We start from the raw sequence: 15,347 nt of genomic DNA on the forward strand, positions 1-15,347 counted from the left end.
GATTGGTATCTTTAGCAGTAGGTACTTACCTTCAACCTTTCTGGGGAAATAGCTAAGAAACTTTGGGAGTTTCTTGGATAACCCTTAACAAGAACTCAAAAGCGGGCTTCTCATGCCACTGGTGGAGATTTTCTTACATAATCAATGGCTCTTGTGGGGACCACTGTCAACCCAGGAAGGAAGACTTCATTTAAAGTGCCTATGTATTAAACTATATGTAGTTATATAATTTTAGGTAGCAGATAATGATATGCTTCTGTATGACTCTTTAAGACATCCTGTTATTTTTACATTCCACCCTTGAACCAAACCCACAGGAATAAGAGATCTGTTCAATGAGGTGTCAAGTTGGAGAACTGAGGATATGAAATCGGCAAGATAAGAAACAAAGAATACAAAAGCAATAGCTGGGACCAGGAGTTCTTACATAAGATGATGACTTATGACAAGCAAGTTTATTAGGAAGTATAGCATTATATATACTATTTTCAGGGAGAAAACGGTTCAGGGCAGCAGAGAGCAAAGTTAGATAATGTTGGAAAAGAGAACACAGGATGCCTTAGACACAGCTGCCTAAGGGCTGATAACCATATCTCAGGGGGAAGAGTAGGTCCCCCAGAGACCACAGCCTTGACCCCCTCAAGGCACTGGCTCTAGCCCTAGACCAGCCTTGCTCAGGGCACTCCTGGACAAGGACACAGAACTAAAGTTCTCTTTGTCCTTTCCTTAGGGCCTCTGAGAAAACCTTGGACCAATCTCTACACTCTCTCTTCATTATGTATTTGTTCCCCCTTCCCTAATTAATTATCTTCTGTTTTTTCCATTCCCTTTTCAAATCATTTGTATCTTCCTATTCTCTTCCATGATTACTTTTTACTTTCCCGGTGTTTGTAGTTACTTCAGGATATATATTTATATCTGAAGACTTGGATCTAGTAATGATAGATAAGAAAGATATATAAATATACATTCATATATTTGAGGCTGGATTACCTTAGTCAGTGATCTTCCTTAGTTTCATTCATTTAACCACAAAGTCCACAATTTCATTTTACTATAGAGTAGAGTGTATTTTAATTAGAGTGTATTTTTATTATCCACTTATCAGTTAAAAAACATTTAGCTTGTTTTCATTTCCTAGGTATTGTGAGTAGAGCAGCAATGAACATGGTTGAGCACCCGTGTACTTGTGCAGGATGATGTTGAGTCTTTTGGGCTTATGGCAAGGTGTATAAGTTTTACCCACATCTTCTTTACCATTTATGGTTTGTTGTTTTGTTAATCTATACCATTATGACTGAGATAAAATGAAAATGGTTTTGATTTTCATTTCTCTTATGGTTAGAGGTGATGCATATATTTTTAAACTGTTTTTTCTTCTATCATTTGAGAAATCTCTGTTGAGTTCCCAAGCCATGGGTAATTTGGGACTTTTTTGCTCTTTGTGTTTTGAGTTCTTTATATATTCTAAATATAATCCTCTGTAGGTGGCAAAGATTTTCTACCATTGTACGGGCTTCCTCTTCATTTGATTGGCTTTTTTCCCTTTTCTTTAGTTAAGTGAAATACTTTTAATTTTATTAAGTCCCACTTGTAAATTATTGACTACAATTTCCTGGATCAGTGGGGTCCTTTCCTCCACGTATATCGTGTAGAATAGTGTCTGTGATTTCTCTAGTAGTATCAGTCTTCACATTTAAATCTTTCATTTGGACCTAGTCTGTGTGGATGGTGATAGGTACAGGTCTCACTTCATTCTTTTGTGTGTGGACATTAGCGACGTTCAGCATTGTTGTTGAGGATGCTGTCTTTGCTCCATTGTGTATATTTTGCATCTTCATTGAATATTATATTTCAGAAGTTACATGAACTCATGTTTAGATTTTCAATTTGTTCTACATGTCTATTTTTGTGCAAATATTATATTGCTTTTATTGTTAAGGCTCTGTAATATATCTTGAGTTCTGGAATGGTAATCTCTCCAGCATTGTTTGTTTTGCTATTTTGGCTATCTGGGGTCTTTTGATGTGAAACTTAGGATGCTTTCTCTATTTTTGTGAAGAATGAGATGGGGATTTTGAATAGTGTTCTGTCAATCTGTAAATGACATTTTGTAGAATGGCCATTTTAACAATATTGATTTTACCATCCCATGAGTATGGTCTGTCTTTTCATTTTCTAGTGTTATTCTTATCTGTTTCTTCAGAGATTTAACATTTTCATTGTAGAAGACTTTAATTGTTTTGGCTAGGTTTGTTCTTGATATTGGTATTTTGTTTCTCTACCCCAATACCTTTCCAACATCCCAAGACCAGGTAGGAGGAAAAGAAGGTTAGAGGGGAAAGGGATGTAGACCTCTTTAGACTACTTCCTGCTGACTAAGGTTGATGGGTTCATTGGGGCAAGTCCAGTCTTCATCTTGCCAGGATATTTGCATTTTTTTATTCTTATCAAACTGTAACAAATGCAACAAGGATCATCAGGCCAGAGTAACAGCTGCCTCCTCCTCCTCCTTCTTCATCCCCCCCTCCCCCCCCCCCCCGCCCCGCCACCATTCCTCTCTGGGCTCTGGCATTTATATCTTCTCAAGAGTCCCCAGAATTACAAATGTAAACTATCTGCAGCCGGCTAAAATCATGCCCATGCTAGTGTATGAGGCAAATCATAGTTAGCAGTGGTAGAAAATCTGAAGCAGCCCCATATGCCATACCTGTGATTAAAATGAAATCATATTCACATAACTGGATTTTTATGGAAATGAAAATTCTCGCTACAGTCTATAATATCTTTCTCTGTGTATTTCTTGTTGGTGAATAGAAAACTTCTTATTTTTACAAGTTGATTCTGTATTCTGCCACATTGCTGAAATTCAAGTTTGTTTCCAGAAGTTTTCTGGTAAAACTTTTGGGAACTCATATAAAATATCATGTCATCAGAAAATAGGGATAATTTTACTTATTTTCCTATTTGTAGTCTTAATTTCCTTGTCTTACTGCTCCAGCTAGTCCTTCGAATACGGTATTGCAAAGGAACAGGGATAGTGTGCCCTATCCAGTTCTTGGCTCCAGTGGTTTGACTTTTTCTCCATTAGGATGATGATGTTCATAGTTTTTTTTTTTCAAATATGGCTTTTATTATGTTGAAATACATTTCCTCTACTCCTGTTTTCTTTAGGATTTTATCATGATGGCATGTTGGATTTTATCAAAGTCTTTTTCTGCATGTATTGATGCATCCATATGATCTTTGTTTTCAAGTCCATTTATGTATTTTATTACATTTATTGACTTGCATATGCTGAATAATCCCCCGCATCTTGGGAGTAAAGCAAACTTGTTCATTTTAGAGAATCTTTCTGATATATGTGTATATTTACTTTGCAAGTATTTTATTGAGTATTTTAAATCTTTGTTCATCAGTGATATTGTCCTTCCTGTGTTTTAAAATTTTTCCTTCCTTCCTCACTTCCTTTTCTTTTCCCTTTCCCTCCCCTCCTCTCCCCTTCCCTTCTCTTCCTTTTCCTTCCCTTCTCCTTCCCTTCCCCCTTCCTCCCTTCCTCCTCTTTCTCTCCCTCCTTTCTTTCTTTCTTTCTTTCTTTCTTTCTTTCTTTCTTATTTTCTTCAGTTTTGTATAACCATGATACTGGCTTCATAGAGTTTGAACCACAACTTCTGTTTCTCTTTCTTTTCTTTTTTCTCTTTTTAAAGTTTAGAAAAGCAAGTGTGGTAGAATTCTTCTATGAATCCATCTGATCCTTGGCCCCCTCTTAAATTTGGAAGGTTTTTAATTACTGTTTCAACCTCATTTGTTATGGCTCTGTTAACCTTGTTGAATTCTTCTTGGTTTAATATCATTGATCTGGCTGAATATAGAAATTCATCCATTTCTTTTAGGTTTTCCACCTTAATGGAATACAGTTATTTTTAAAAGTTTTTCCAAAACAGTATTCTGAATTCATTTATTGTCTGTTGTTATATTTTCCTATTAATTTCTGATTTCTGTTATTTTGGGTCCTCCCTCCCTCCTTCCATCCCGTTCTATCTTTCTTTCATTTTTCGTTAGATGGTTAAAACAAGATAAGTCTTGTTTATCTTCTCAATGAACCAGCTCTTTACTCATTTATTCTGTGTATTGTTTCTATTTTATTAATTTTTAAAAATTTAATTTTAATTGTTTCTTGATATAGATTGAATTTGCATTTAGTTTGTTCCATTTTTTTAAAGTATTGAGTTTTATCATTAAGTCATTTATTTGTACTCTTTCTGCTTTTATTTTTCCCTTAACAATGTATAAACTTAGAACTATAAATTTCCCTTGTAGAACCACTTTCAACATGTTCAAGAATTTTTCTGTGTTTTCATTTTCATTTTATTCTAGGAAGTTTTTAATTTATTTTTGACCAATTCATAATTTAGTAATGAGTTGTTTAATCTCCATGAGTTTCTGTACTTATTAGAGATTTGTTCACCGTCAATTTTAAGTTTTATTGCATGTGGTTAGATAGAATACATGGAGTTATTTCAGTATTTTTGAATCTCTAAAGATTTGTTTTGTGCCCCAGGATGTGTCCTATTTTAAAAAGACTTCTGTGTGTGACTGGGTAGGATATATATATTTTGATGTTTGAGTGCAGTTAAGTTGCACTGTTAAGTGACTTTGATGGTTGATGTTATTCAATTCTGATGATTCTTTGCTTAATTTTGAGCAGATAACCTGTGTGTTGGGGAAAAGAGTATTGAGCTCTGTATCTTTTATTCCAGTTGTGTACTTGTATGAAATTGTGTGCATTAGAGTTTGGTGCATATATATTAAGGATGCTTATGTCTTCTTAAATAATTGTTTTCTTGATTCAAATGAAGTGTCCTTTAAAAATTCTCTTCTGGGAGGCTGGAGAGATGGCTCAGAGGTTAAGAGCACTGACTGCTCTTCCAAAGGCCCTGAGTTCAATTCCCAGCAACGCATGGTGGCTCATTACCATCCGTAATTAGATCTGGTGCCTTCTTGTGGCAGGCAGGTGCACATGCGGACAGAACACTGAATAAATAATAAATAAATTTAAAAAATGTCTTCTGATTAGTTTCAGTTTGAAGTCTATTTTAGGTAGTCACATATTATGGTAGCATTGCTTGTTACTTCGTGGTATCATTTGATTGAAGTAAATTTTTTTTAATCCTTCTTTTCTGAGTCAGTGTCTATCCTTAAAGCAAGGATGTGTTTTTTGTAGACAACAGATAGCTGGGTTCTGTTCTTGATATATTTAGCCATCCTGTGCTTTATTATTGGATAATTGAGACCCTTAATATTTAAAGTTATTGATGTTTGTTGATTGTTGTCATTGTACTATTGATTTTTTTTGGAGGCGTTGTTTTTGTTTTCAGTGGTACTTTGTGTTTTAGTTTTTCTGGTTTCATATTATTTCCACAGTCTCTTGGCTATGTTCATTCCTCTCTTTAGCTTGAAATATTGCTTTTTATATTTCTTTTGTTTTCTTGGATATGAATTTTTTAGATTGCTTATATATCATGCAAAATTTAACTTTCTTCTCAAATGTGGCATATGATTTTATTGGGTATAACTCTAGGGCTCTCCTGGCTTTCAAAAATTCTATTGGGAAATCAGCTGTGATTGGGAAATCAATTTTCCTTAATATGTGACATGTTTTTTTCCTCTTGCAGCTTTAAATACTCTTTCTTTGTCCTATATATTTAGAATGTTAACTATAACAGACTGTACAGAGGGAGCTTCTTTGCTGGTCCTATTTTGTTTTCTGTGTGCTTCTTGAAGGACCCATCCTCTTTCAAAATTATTGAAAGGCAAGATTTAGTGGGAGACAGACCTATTCAGATCATAACACAGTGTTCACCTGAAGCAACAGTTCCTTGGAGCTTCTCCTATTTCCATCAGTTAATATGTGACAATAGGTCAGATATGTTAGCCCTTGTGGTCTTGGGTTGCTCTTGGAATTGAACTGGGGTCTTTCTGCGAGACTTTTATTGTGAGGTCAGTATGAGAATCAAAAGCAAACCTCTGTAAGTGATGTTGCCTACCTAACCCTCTTTTGTCTTCTTTTACCCTTTTATTGGGTGATGCTGGAATGGTGCTACATGTAGTGGGCAAAGGCTCAAAAGCTTGTTCACGGTACAAGAAGAAACTATCGCAATAATTTTGCTGAAGTGTTTGTTAAACTTGAATTCTTAGGAATGAAATGGAAATGTTTCAAATAATATAAGGAGTTCAAGAGATATACTGAAATGGATTGTTAGAGACGAAGGAGTCTAGTTGAAGAGCTGTTATTTCTATGGACCACTGGATACAGATGCAGAAACATGGTAAAGGCACTGAGGAGCATTTAGATCCTATTATGAGAGAGAGAGAGGGGGGGGAGGCAGGGGGACAGCACGTGCATGGGGAGGGTCGCTGAAGAGAGGAATCAGAGCCCATATTGTCTAAGGAGAATCTCTTTCTAGTGCTTCTGTAGATGGTAGAGGTTTTATAGCAGAAGCCTGAAGCCAAGTTCTCCAATTCCCAGGCAGGGGCCAGTGAAGGGGTGCTGGTGCAGGATACGATACTAACATACCTTTGATATTTCTCACTTGCAAGTTGTGGAATCCTGGAGCCAGGATGTCTATTAGCTAGGCACTCAAGGGCCTGTAGTAGCAGTAGTGTTCCTATAGGTATCTATGAGAGATGTTGTTATAGATCATACCCTGAGCAGAGGATGGATTCTAACAGCACATTGTTAAAAAGAGAAAACTCAGTCAGCAGTTACTGTCTAATGTCTGTTGTGTAACTGCTGGTGGATTAACCTCAGCACAAGGTTGTTAGTCCAGATGTTGGTGTTGATGTGGAAGGAACGAAGGGGCTGGAGTGCTGTGTGTAGCAAGCCACCTGGAAGTCGTGTGCCTTACCAGAGCTATGTGGAGGGGCTCCCTCCCTCCTCCATGTAGTGCTGTGATGTAAGCATTGCCACATCCTTGAAAGGAGACTATTATCTGTGAAGACAGAGAAGAAAGAGTCTGCGTGCCTCCAGGTGATGGTTTAAAGCAGTGGAATATTAAGCCCTGTATGTAGTGTGGGCATGTGTCCATGAGTGATAAAGAGAGAGGAAGGGGAAAGTTTTTATCCAAGAAGACCCTTCGCCTGATTCATTTCATTTTATTTCTGAGCTGGACAGAGACTATGACCTTCATCAAGGCACATTTTCTGGTGGTTATTTTTCTAACTAGGCTGCTTTGCTGTCCCTTTGAGTATGTTCACATAAATATATGAGGCATTAGAACCAGGTGAGTTGTCAGTAGATTTCTTTCTGGTCTGTGTTTTTTGTTGCTCCTCTATTTTTTCCTGTTATCTTTCTCTGTGGGACTTTGTTTCCATTGCTTGCTTGTGCCGATTCTTATGGTCAAAGTGCATATCATAGATGTCCACAAATATTACTTTTAATAATCTTTTATGTTACTTCAAAATTATATGACCTAGATAGACATAGACGATTTTGTTTTCTCAAACTATTTGTTTATTTAAAACACAACCTGTGCTCAAGTGTCAGACCTTGCGTGGTTCATGGCTGCCAGTCTAGATGCTCCACATAGAATGATGTATCTTTCTGGAGACTCTCATATGTTCCTGTGTTTTTATCCCCAAGTGACATTTAAACATCTGAAATCTTTCATGGAAATTATGACACATTATGTTGTGTGTTAATAAGTTTTCCTTCTTGGTAGTTTTTCTTGACTGCCGTATTTACAGATGACTTGTTGTCTACAGAACTATTGCTCCTTCCTTCTGCCATAGCACCATAGACGTGTTGAGTAGATACCCACATGCAGTGCAGACCCGGTCATCTTGCAGTATACAGGGTGTCTGCGTGATCCTTCTCTCACTCCGTGTTCTGTACTTGTCACGCCTCCGGTGGGGGACTTGCCTGTCTTTGCAGAAACAGAGGGGGAACAAGGGAAACAGCAGGCCATTGTTAAATCTAACTCACTACTAACTTTAGTGCAATTTACCTTTACCCCAATGTCTCAGCTGACATTTTAGTAAGCATTGGCACCATTTCTGGATGATTTGATGTTAACATTGGCAAGAAGATCAATTGACATCAGGCATAAGTCTTACTTAGTGTTAGGCTCTTGGCGTGTCGTTGTGGAAATATTATGCTAATTTTTACCATCTGTACCCACCAGATGTGCCATTGAGAGGTGCACAAGTTTCTTTCCAGAAACTACTCCATGCTGAATGTCAGTCATTTGTGTTAGAATGACAGCTCCTATCATCAAAGAAAGAACAAATATAATTCACATTTTTTCCTTTTCCCTTCTTTTCTTTTTTCATTTTCCTTTTAAAGAGAAGGTCTCATAATGTAGCTGAAGATGTCCTAGAACTTACTGTCTAGTCCAGGCTGGCTATGAATCTGAGATCTTCCTGCTTTTATCCTTCTGGATATGTCACTGGTTTGTTCTGTCATCACATAGCAATTTGCATATTGCTTGAAAAAAAAACTAAACACAACAGACAAGCAAATGGTAGTGAGAGTGATCAGACTGTCTTCCTTTTATTCTGTTGCCAGAGAGCTTTGAGGAAGTCGTTGGAAGATCTTAGTGCATGTACATTTTCCTGGAACCCTGCTGCATTCTGGTCAACATTTTACATGTCTTCATGTGTAAGTGTCCTACATGAAGAGAATTGGCTGCAGTGGGTATCAGCAGATGGTGGTAGGGAGAGTATAACTTTTCGTTGAGTGGCTGAGTATGCCTCTAGGAACGCCTTCCTAAATACATTCCTAATATAAACTTGATTGAAGACACTGACAAGTTCTTTCTCCAGGAATGTCACAGAAGATATTACCACCAGTTTAGGTTTGGATTTATCCTTTTTCCTTTGACTAGGGAGTGGGAGAGTGAGTTGGAACACCCATTTTCAATAGAAATGTTATGTATCTGGATATATACAAATATGTCTATATATTCAATCACACACACATACATATATGTATATTAACAATAGAATACCTTTCTGTTATGTTTAGTCTCATCATTTTCAACTTTGTCATTATTACCGAGCATTACAAATGCCTGGGCATAGGACCACTGTGGAGTTTTGCACATACTAGTATGCTTAGATTCTGTTAACCTCTGAAGTATGCCTGGCAAATAGTGCTTTCTAGTGGCTTGGTTCTACTGTAAGTTTTCTGCCTGCAAGAGTGTGTCTGACTGAAGAGCCAATATTATTCCATCCTTCTGTTCTTTCAGAAGTCCCTATCTGTTGCACTCTATGGTTGTCTGAAGGGGCTTTGGATGGATATCAGGGTATTTTCTCGCACTTCAGGTATTCTGAAATGTACTTGTAACATTGTGTAAGAACAAGAGGTTGGATTCATTTAGACTTTCCTTGTTAGAGAATGGAGATTTCTTTCAACTCTGTTAAATGCTGTTTTTGTTCCTGGTAAAGTATTTTTAGTTTTATTATTATTTTTTTAAATAAATGTCTTAGATCAATATTGAAAAGTACCCTTTGGTTCCACAGTTGGAGTACAAGATAGTTCCCAGATACTCTAATGCTTAATGGAGCATTTTTTGATGACTGTGAATGAAGAGTCAGGATGAGAAACACAGATTTTTTTTCTGAGCACATTGGTAGTGACTACGCGTGCTGAAAGGATAACATTGTTTTCCTTTGGAGTCACAGTGTCTGCTGGAAGCTCATCTCACAGAAATAAACTATGCACTTGATTTCCTCAGGGCTGAGAACTTAAGCCTAAAGAGAAAACTCTTTATTAATATTTTTGTTGACTCCAATGCTAGGCCACGCATATTGCTGGAGAATGCCAGGTCACCCAGGAGTTTAGCCTCATGTGAGTGTCTTTTGTTACAGTATATAATTTATTTACTCATTTTCCTAAATGCCTTGTGGAGGGCAGGGGACAGTTACTGGTGTTCTTCTCCCACTACGTTGGTCCCAGAGATGAAACTCAGGTGGCAAGCACCTTTAATCTCCGAGCTACCTTGTTGACCCCTTCCTCAAGGTTTAATGTACTTGGTGCCCTCTGGGGTGCTTCCACCTTTCCAGGGAAGAGATCTGCACTGGCTCCAGTCCGCATCCCCAGCTCTCTCCATTCCACTCTTAACTACTTCTATACTTTAACTTTATGCCAACCTGTGCTCTTTGCCCCTGACTAATGTCTTGGCATTGCCTTTCTTGTTTGTTTTAAAATCAAGGTCCAATCCATCTTTGTGGCCAATATATTGTATTAGTGAATGAACAGTTTCATTCTATATTGTATGCAAAATTTCCACAAGGAAAACCCTTTTAATTTTGAGTAGATAACAATGTCATATTAAGTGATAATTACTGTTGCTTATATTAGACTTGAAATATGAATACAGCGATTCAGTTAGTTTTTTTCCTCAAAATTCCTTTCTCCTTTTGAATTCAGTTTTGAAGTTGAGATAGTATCACATATGTTTTACATTACAAAACAACTGGTTGAAAAATCTTGGTGACAAAATTATTTAAAATTGTGCTTATTATATATGCAGAACATTACCTAGGACTAAAAATAAATACTTTGAAATCCAAGGCCAGTAAATTACTTGATCCTTTCTGTGTGTGGTCCTGTGAACCTTTTACATTTATATATATAGAATTTAAACAGAAAGGAAATCATGCTCTACATATTGTTCTTCATCTGAGCATCATGTTTGAGTTGACCAAACTACCCAAACATGTCAGGGCAGGAGCTGCCATGCGATGATCGTCTCTGTCAGTGATGCTCACATTGAGTGGAGAAGGTCGGCCATATGGGGAAGGTTAAAACTAAAATCTGCCTCCGGCCTTCACAATCCTCTTATCAGCTCCCTAACGGGGTCAGACGCTGACAGCGATGCACGTGGGAGCAGTGAGTGAGGACAGATTGCAGAAGCCCACAGTTGGGAATTGTTTTCGCTTGATTCCTTTTCTTTGTCTTTGTCCCAGTTCCTGGGAGGTTTGTGGACTGTAAAGTTAGGTGGCAAATCTTAGGTAAAGCCCCAAAGCGCTGGGAGTTGTTTACATATTCATGTATGGAATCAACTATTTTGTTATATGTCAATCAAACACAACTCAGAAATCAGTAAACAAGTCTTTTCCCAAAGTAAGTTCCTTCTAAATATAGCTAAAAAGAGCTACTTTGTCAATAAAGTGAATGAATATTCATTTTTAGAACAGACTCGTTGTTTGGATTGTGTTAAACATATGTCTGTTAGTGAAAGTGTGAGTTAGAAAGATAAAATTCCTTCTAAAAATAATATATACTGGAACAAGCAATAAATCTGCACACGAGAAAATACTTCTTTTTCCTACAAAATTGTAATTTATTCTATTTAGATTATATACTTTGTAATTTTTGTGTCATTGATGGAAATGGGATATGTGGTAATAGCCAAGAGGTAGACACAATTTAAGATCTGTTGGTGATTCAATAAGCTAACTGCGCAGCATGCATACTCATAACAGAACACTATTTAACCCTAGTATGGAGGAGTCTTTTGATGTGTGTAATATGTGGATAAACCTGAGCTCAAAGAACAAAGGCATAACAGCACAATTTCTGTGTAACTCCATGCATGAGTTAGGCCCTCATCCCGTCTTACTTGTAGAAACAGAAAGAAGTGCGGCAGTTTCAAAACCTGGGGCAGGGAAAGGTGGAATAGGGCCGTGGACATAGACTTTCATGTTAGCCAATGAAAAATACTCCAGAGGATTGTGAGAAAATAATGTTTGACTGTTCTTAAGGGTTTTGAGGTATGGGAGAGAGGGCTCAGGGGTTAAGAGTACTTGTTAAGTGCTTAAGTAGTTACCTGTGGCTCTTGCAAAGACCTTGGTTCAGTTTCCAGCACCCACATGGGGTCTCACAGCCATCCATCTCTCAGGCTTCAGGGGATCTGATGCTCTCTTCTCACCTCTGTGGACACCAGGCATGCGTATGGTGCACATATGTTTATACAGGAAAAACACGCATAGATAGAAGAAAAATAAATAAATCCTATAAAAAATAATCTTGGGTTTTACACATGAAAACATTTTGTCCCAGTCATTACATAAATAAATAAGTAAATAAATAAATAGTTGTCTTTAAGCCTGATCCCAGCTCTCTCCCTCCTCTCCTCCCTGTCTCACTGTCACATGTCCCTCTCCCCGATCTCCCCTTTTTCTCCTCAGAGGAGGGTAGGCCTCCAAGGGGTATCCACCCACCCTGGAACCTCAAGTCACAACAGGACTAAGCTCATCCTCTCCCATTGTGGCCTAAAAAGGCAGCCCAGCTAGGGGAAGGGATCCAGTGGCAGGCAAAAGAGTCAGAGACAGCTCTTGACCCACATGATGACCAAGTTGCACATCTGCTACGTGTATACACTCACAACACACACACACACACACACACACACACACACACACACACACACACACACACACACACACCCTAGGTCCATGCATGTTCTTTGGTTAGTGGTTCAGTCTCTGTGAGTCCCCACAGGCACAGCTTAGTTGACTCTGTAGGCCTTCTTGTAGTGTCATTGACCCCTTCTGGTTCCCTCAATCTTTCCCCCCGCAAGAATCCCCAAGCTCTCTGCCAAATGCTTGGCTGTAGGTCTCTGCATGTGTTCCCATCAGCTGAAGCCTCTCAGAAGACAGTTATGCTAGGCTCCTGTCTGTAAGCATAGCAGAGTATCATTAATAGTGACAGGGGCTGGCTCTCTCCCACGGGATGGGTCTCAAGTTGTGCCAGTCATTGGTTTTCCGTCTTCTCAGCCTCTGCTCCATCTTTACCCCTAAACTTCTTGTAGGCAAGACATATTTTGGGTCGAAGGTTTTATGGGTGGGTTGGTGTCCCCCTCCCTCCATTGGAAGTCTTACATGGTTACAGGAGGTGGTGATTTCAGGCTCTTTGAACCCTGCTGCTAGAAGTCTCAGCTAGGGTCACCCCCATAGACTCCTAGGAACATCCCCTGTCTCTGCCCCCATTTCAATTGTGGACCCCACCACCACACCTGATCTCTGCACACCTGATCCCCACCCCTGTTACCCCCTCCACCCTCTCTCCCACCCTGTTCTCTCCTTCCATCTGCTTCAGATGTCTATTTTATTTCCTGTTCTGAATGAGGTTCAGCATCATCCCTTCGGCCCTCCCTGGCTTCTATGGGCCTGTGGAGTGTAGCATGGTTATCCTGTCCTCTATGGCTAATATCCACTTTCAGACAGTGTCTAACCATCTTAGTTGTACGCATTTGTACTCCCAGCACTCTAGATGCAGACACAGGAAGATCTTGACTTCAAACGCAACCTGGGCTATATAAGAAGATCTCCCAAAACTGTTGCTGTGTGGTGGAGGGACTTGGCAAAATTTACATGTATTTTAAAGTAACTGAAAAAAGAAAGGAACTGAAGAGTAAAAGCCATCCTTAAAGTTGTTTGAACTGAAGCCATTTACTTTTACTCATAATTGTGTCAAGGGATAAGGGATGGCGTTGGTCTTTGGGTCTTTAGCAGAATTAGAGTTCATCACCTGATTGTAGCTCAACTTCCAGTTCCAGAAAGACACAGAAGGGCTTCTAGCAAGTTGATAATGTCTGACTTGTCCTATTTCTTTTGATGTAACATATTAGCCCCTAAAAAACAATATTTATAGAGTAATTGAACACTGAATATGTGCTGAAATCACCTTGTCTAAACTTTGATTTTGTGGTCATTAGTCATCTAGAAACAAGTTATTTATCCAGGTGTTTGTCAACTTATTACTTTACTGTGTCAGGGATTGAGATCCGGTGTTTATTTTTTATGTTTTTAGACAGGGACTTATGTATCTTGGATGAACTGGAACATATCATGTAGCGAAGAAGACAGACCTCAACCCCCAGATCTTCCTCCTCATCCCTTGAAGCCTGAGATTACAGTATGGAACACACCTAGCTCCAATCTTTGCTGTATAGTGAGAGGCAGCCATTGTCCCTAAGGAGTGTAAAGTCAATCCTGTATGGAGGTGAGGGAGAATGCCATGTAACGACAGATACATGTCATTTGAGATGATGAATGCGGTACATAAAGACTATGTGAGGAGGGAGTGAGCTCTGGGAACCTGAGGTTCCAGTTTTGAGGAATATGGAGGAAGCAATAGATTCTTGGAGGAGGCAAGAGGAGAGAGAAAGAGGGGCCTTAGGAGACACACATGTGCTAATTGACCTTTTGTTACAAGGGGTGGGTGTAGCCAGTGCAGGTCAGTGCAGGGGGATCCAAAGAAGTCTCTAGACTGGAGCCTGAGAAGACAAGTAGAAGACTCAACCATGGGTTCTATCTAGTCCTTCCAGCCAGCAAAGGCCAGCCTGAGCAGGGACAGGTCACAGGGAGAAGCAGGGCTGCCCTTGCATTATCGAGGAGGCCCATGGCAGAGGCTGGCAGAGGCCTGTTACAGGGCCTGATGGGAGCCTGGCCAGAGAGCTTGCCTGCTGAGAGGAAGCAGGTTCCGTGCTGGGTTAGAGCAGAAGTGGGCTTTGAGCCAGGGCAGCCTTTCTAAGAATTTTTATTGTAAGGAGGCTGGAAAAGAAAATCATTCCAGAAAGGGCTCTGGGCTTAAGCGGTTTGAAGTCTTTATGAATTTTATTTTTTAACATAGGCAAAAAATGTTTAACAAGTTTACCATTGGAATCATTTTAAGGGAATAATTCAGTGGCATCAATCATGCCCCAAAAGGTGAGCAACAGTCATTATTATCTGATTTAAAATACTTTCCTAATTGAAAGTTTCACAAAATGCATTTTTTAGCATATTCACCTTCCTACTCTTTCCCTAACTCCTCCCTTATCTACCCCTATACACCCCAGTGTTAAAAATAGTGACTAACCCATCAAGTTCAATTTACGGTGCTCATACACTCCTGGGTGTGGGGCCGTCCACTGGAGTATGGCCAACCTATCAGGAGTTTCACCCTGAAAGAAAGTTGATTACTCCTTCCTGCCGCAGTCATTTTCAGAACATTTTCTATCAGTCTGGAGAGGAACCGCAAGGCTCACCAAGTCCCTTTCTCCCCGACCTCCCACACTCTGGTAAGCTTTTGTCTTCTTTGTCCTCCATCTATCTGCGGCTCTAAGGATTTTTTTGTATATAGAATTATACAATATTTATTCTTCTGTGCCTTGCTTATTTCACTTAGCATCATGTTTTCAAGACTCATGTAAATTGTGGTGTATAGCAGAACTTTATCACTTTTTATAGCTGCGTATCGTTTCCTATGTGTGTCACAATTGGCATACACATGGATCTGTTTGTCTGTGGATACTTTGGTTTAGTCTTCCTGTTAACTACTGTGCGCAGTGCTGCTG

General features: G+C 39.1%; 1 protein-coding gene across 3 annotated transcripts in view; it reads left to right on the top strand.

Annotated features, from left to right (window-relative positions):
- Positions 1 to 15,347, top strand: part of PRKD1 (protein kinase D1) — a 300,126-nt gene that overhangs the window by 30,976 nt on the left and 253,803 nt on the right. The gene's annotated exons all lie outside the window — the stretch shown is intronic.

Source organism: Acomys minous, assembly GCF_964271855.1.
Source record: "Acomys minous genome assembly, chromosome: 8".
Taxonomy (NCBI): domain Eukaryota; kingdom Metazoa; phylum Chordata; class Mammalia; order Rodentia; family Muridae; genus Acomys; species Acomys minous.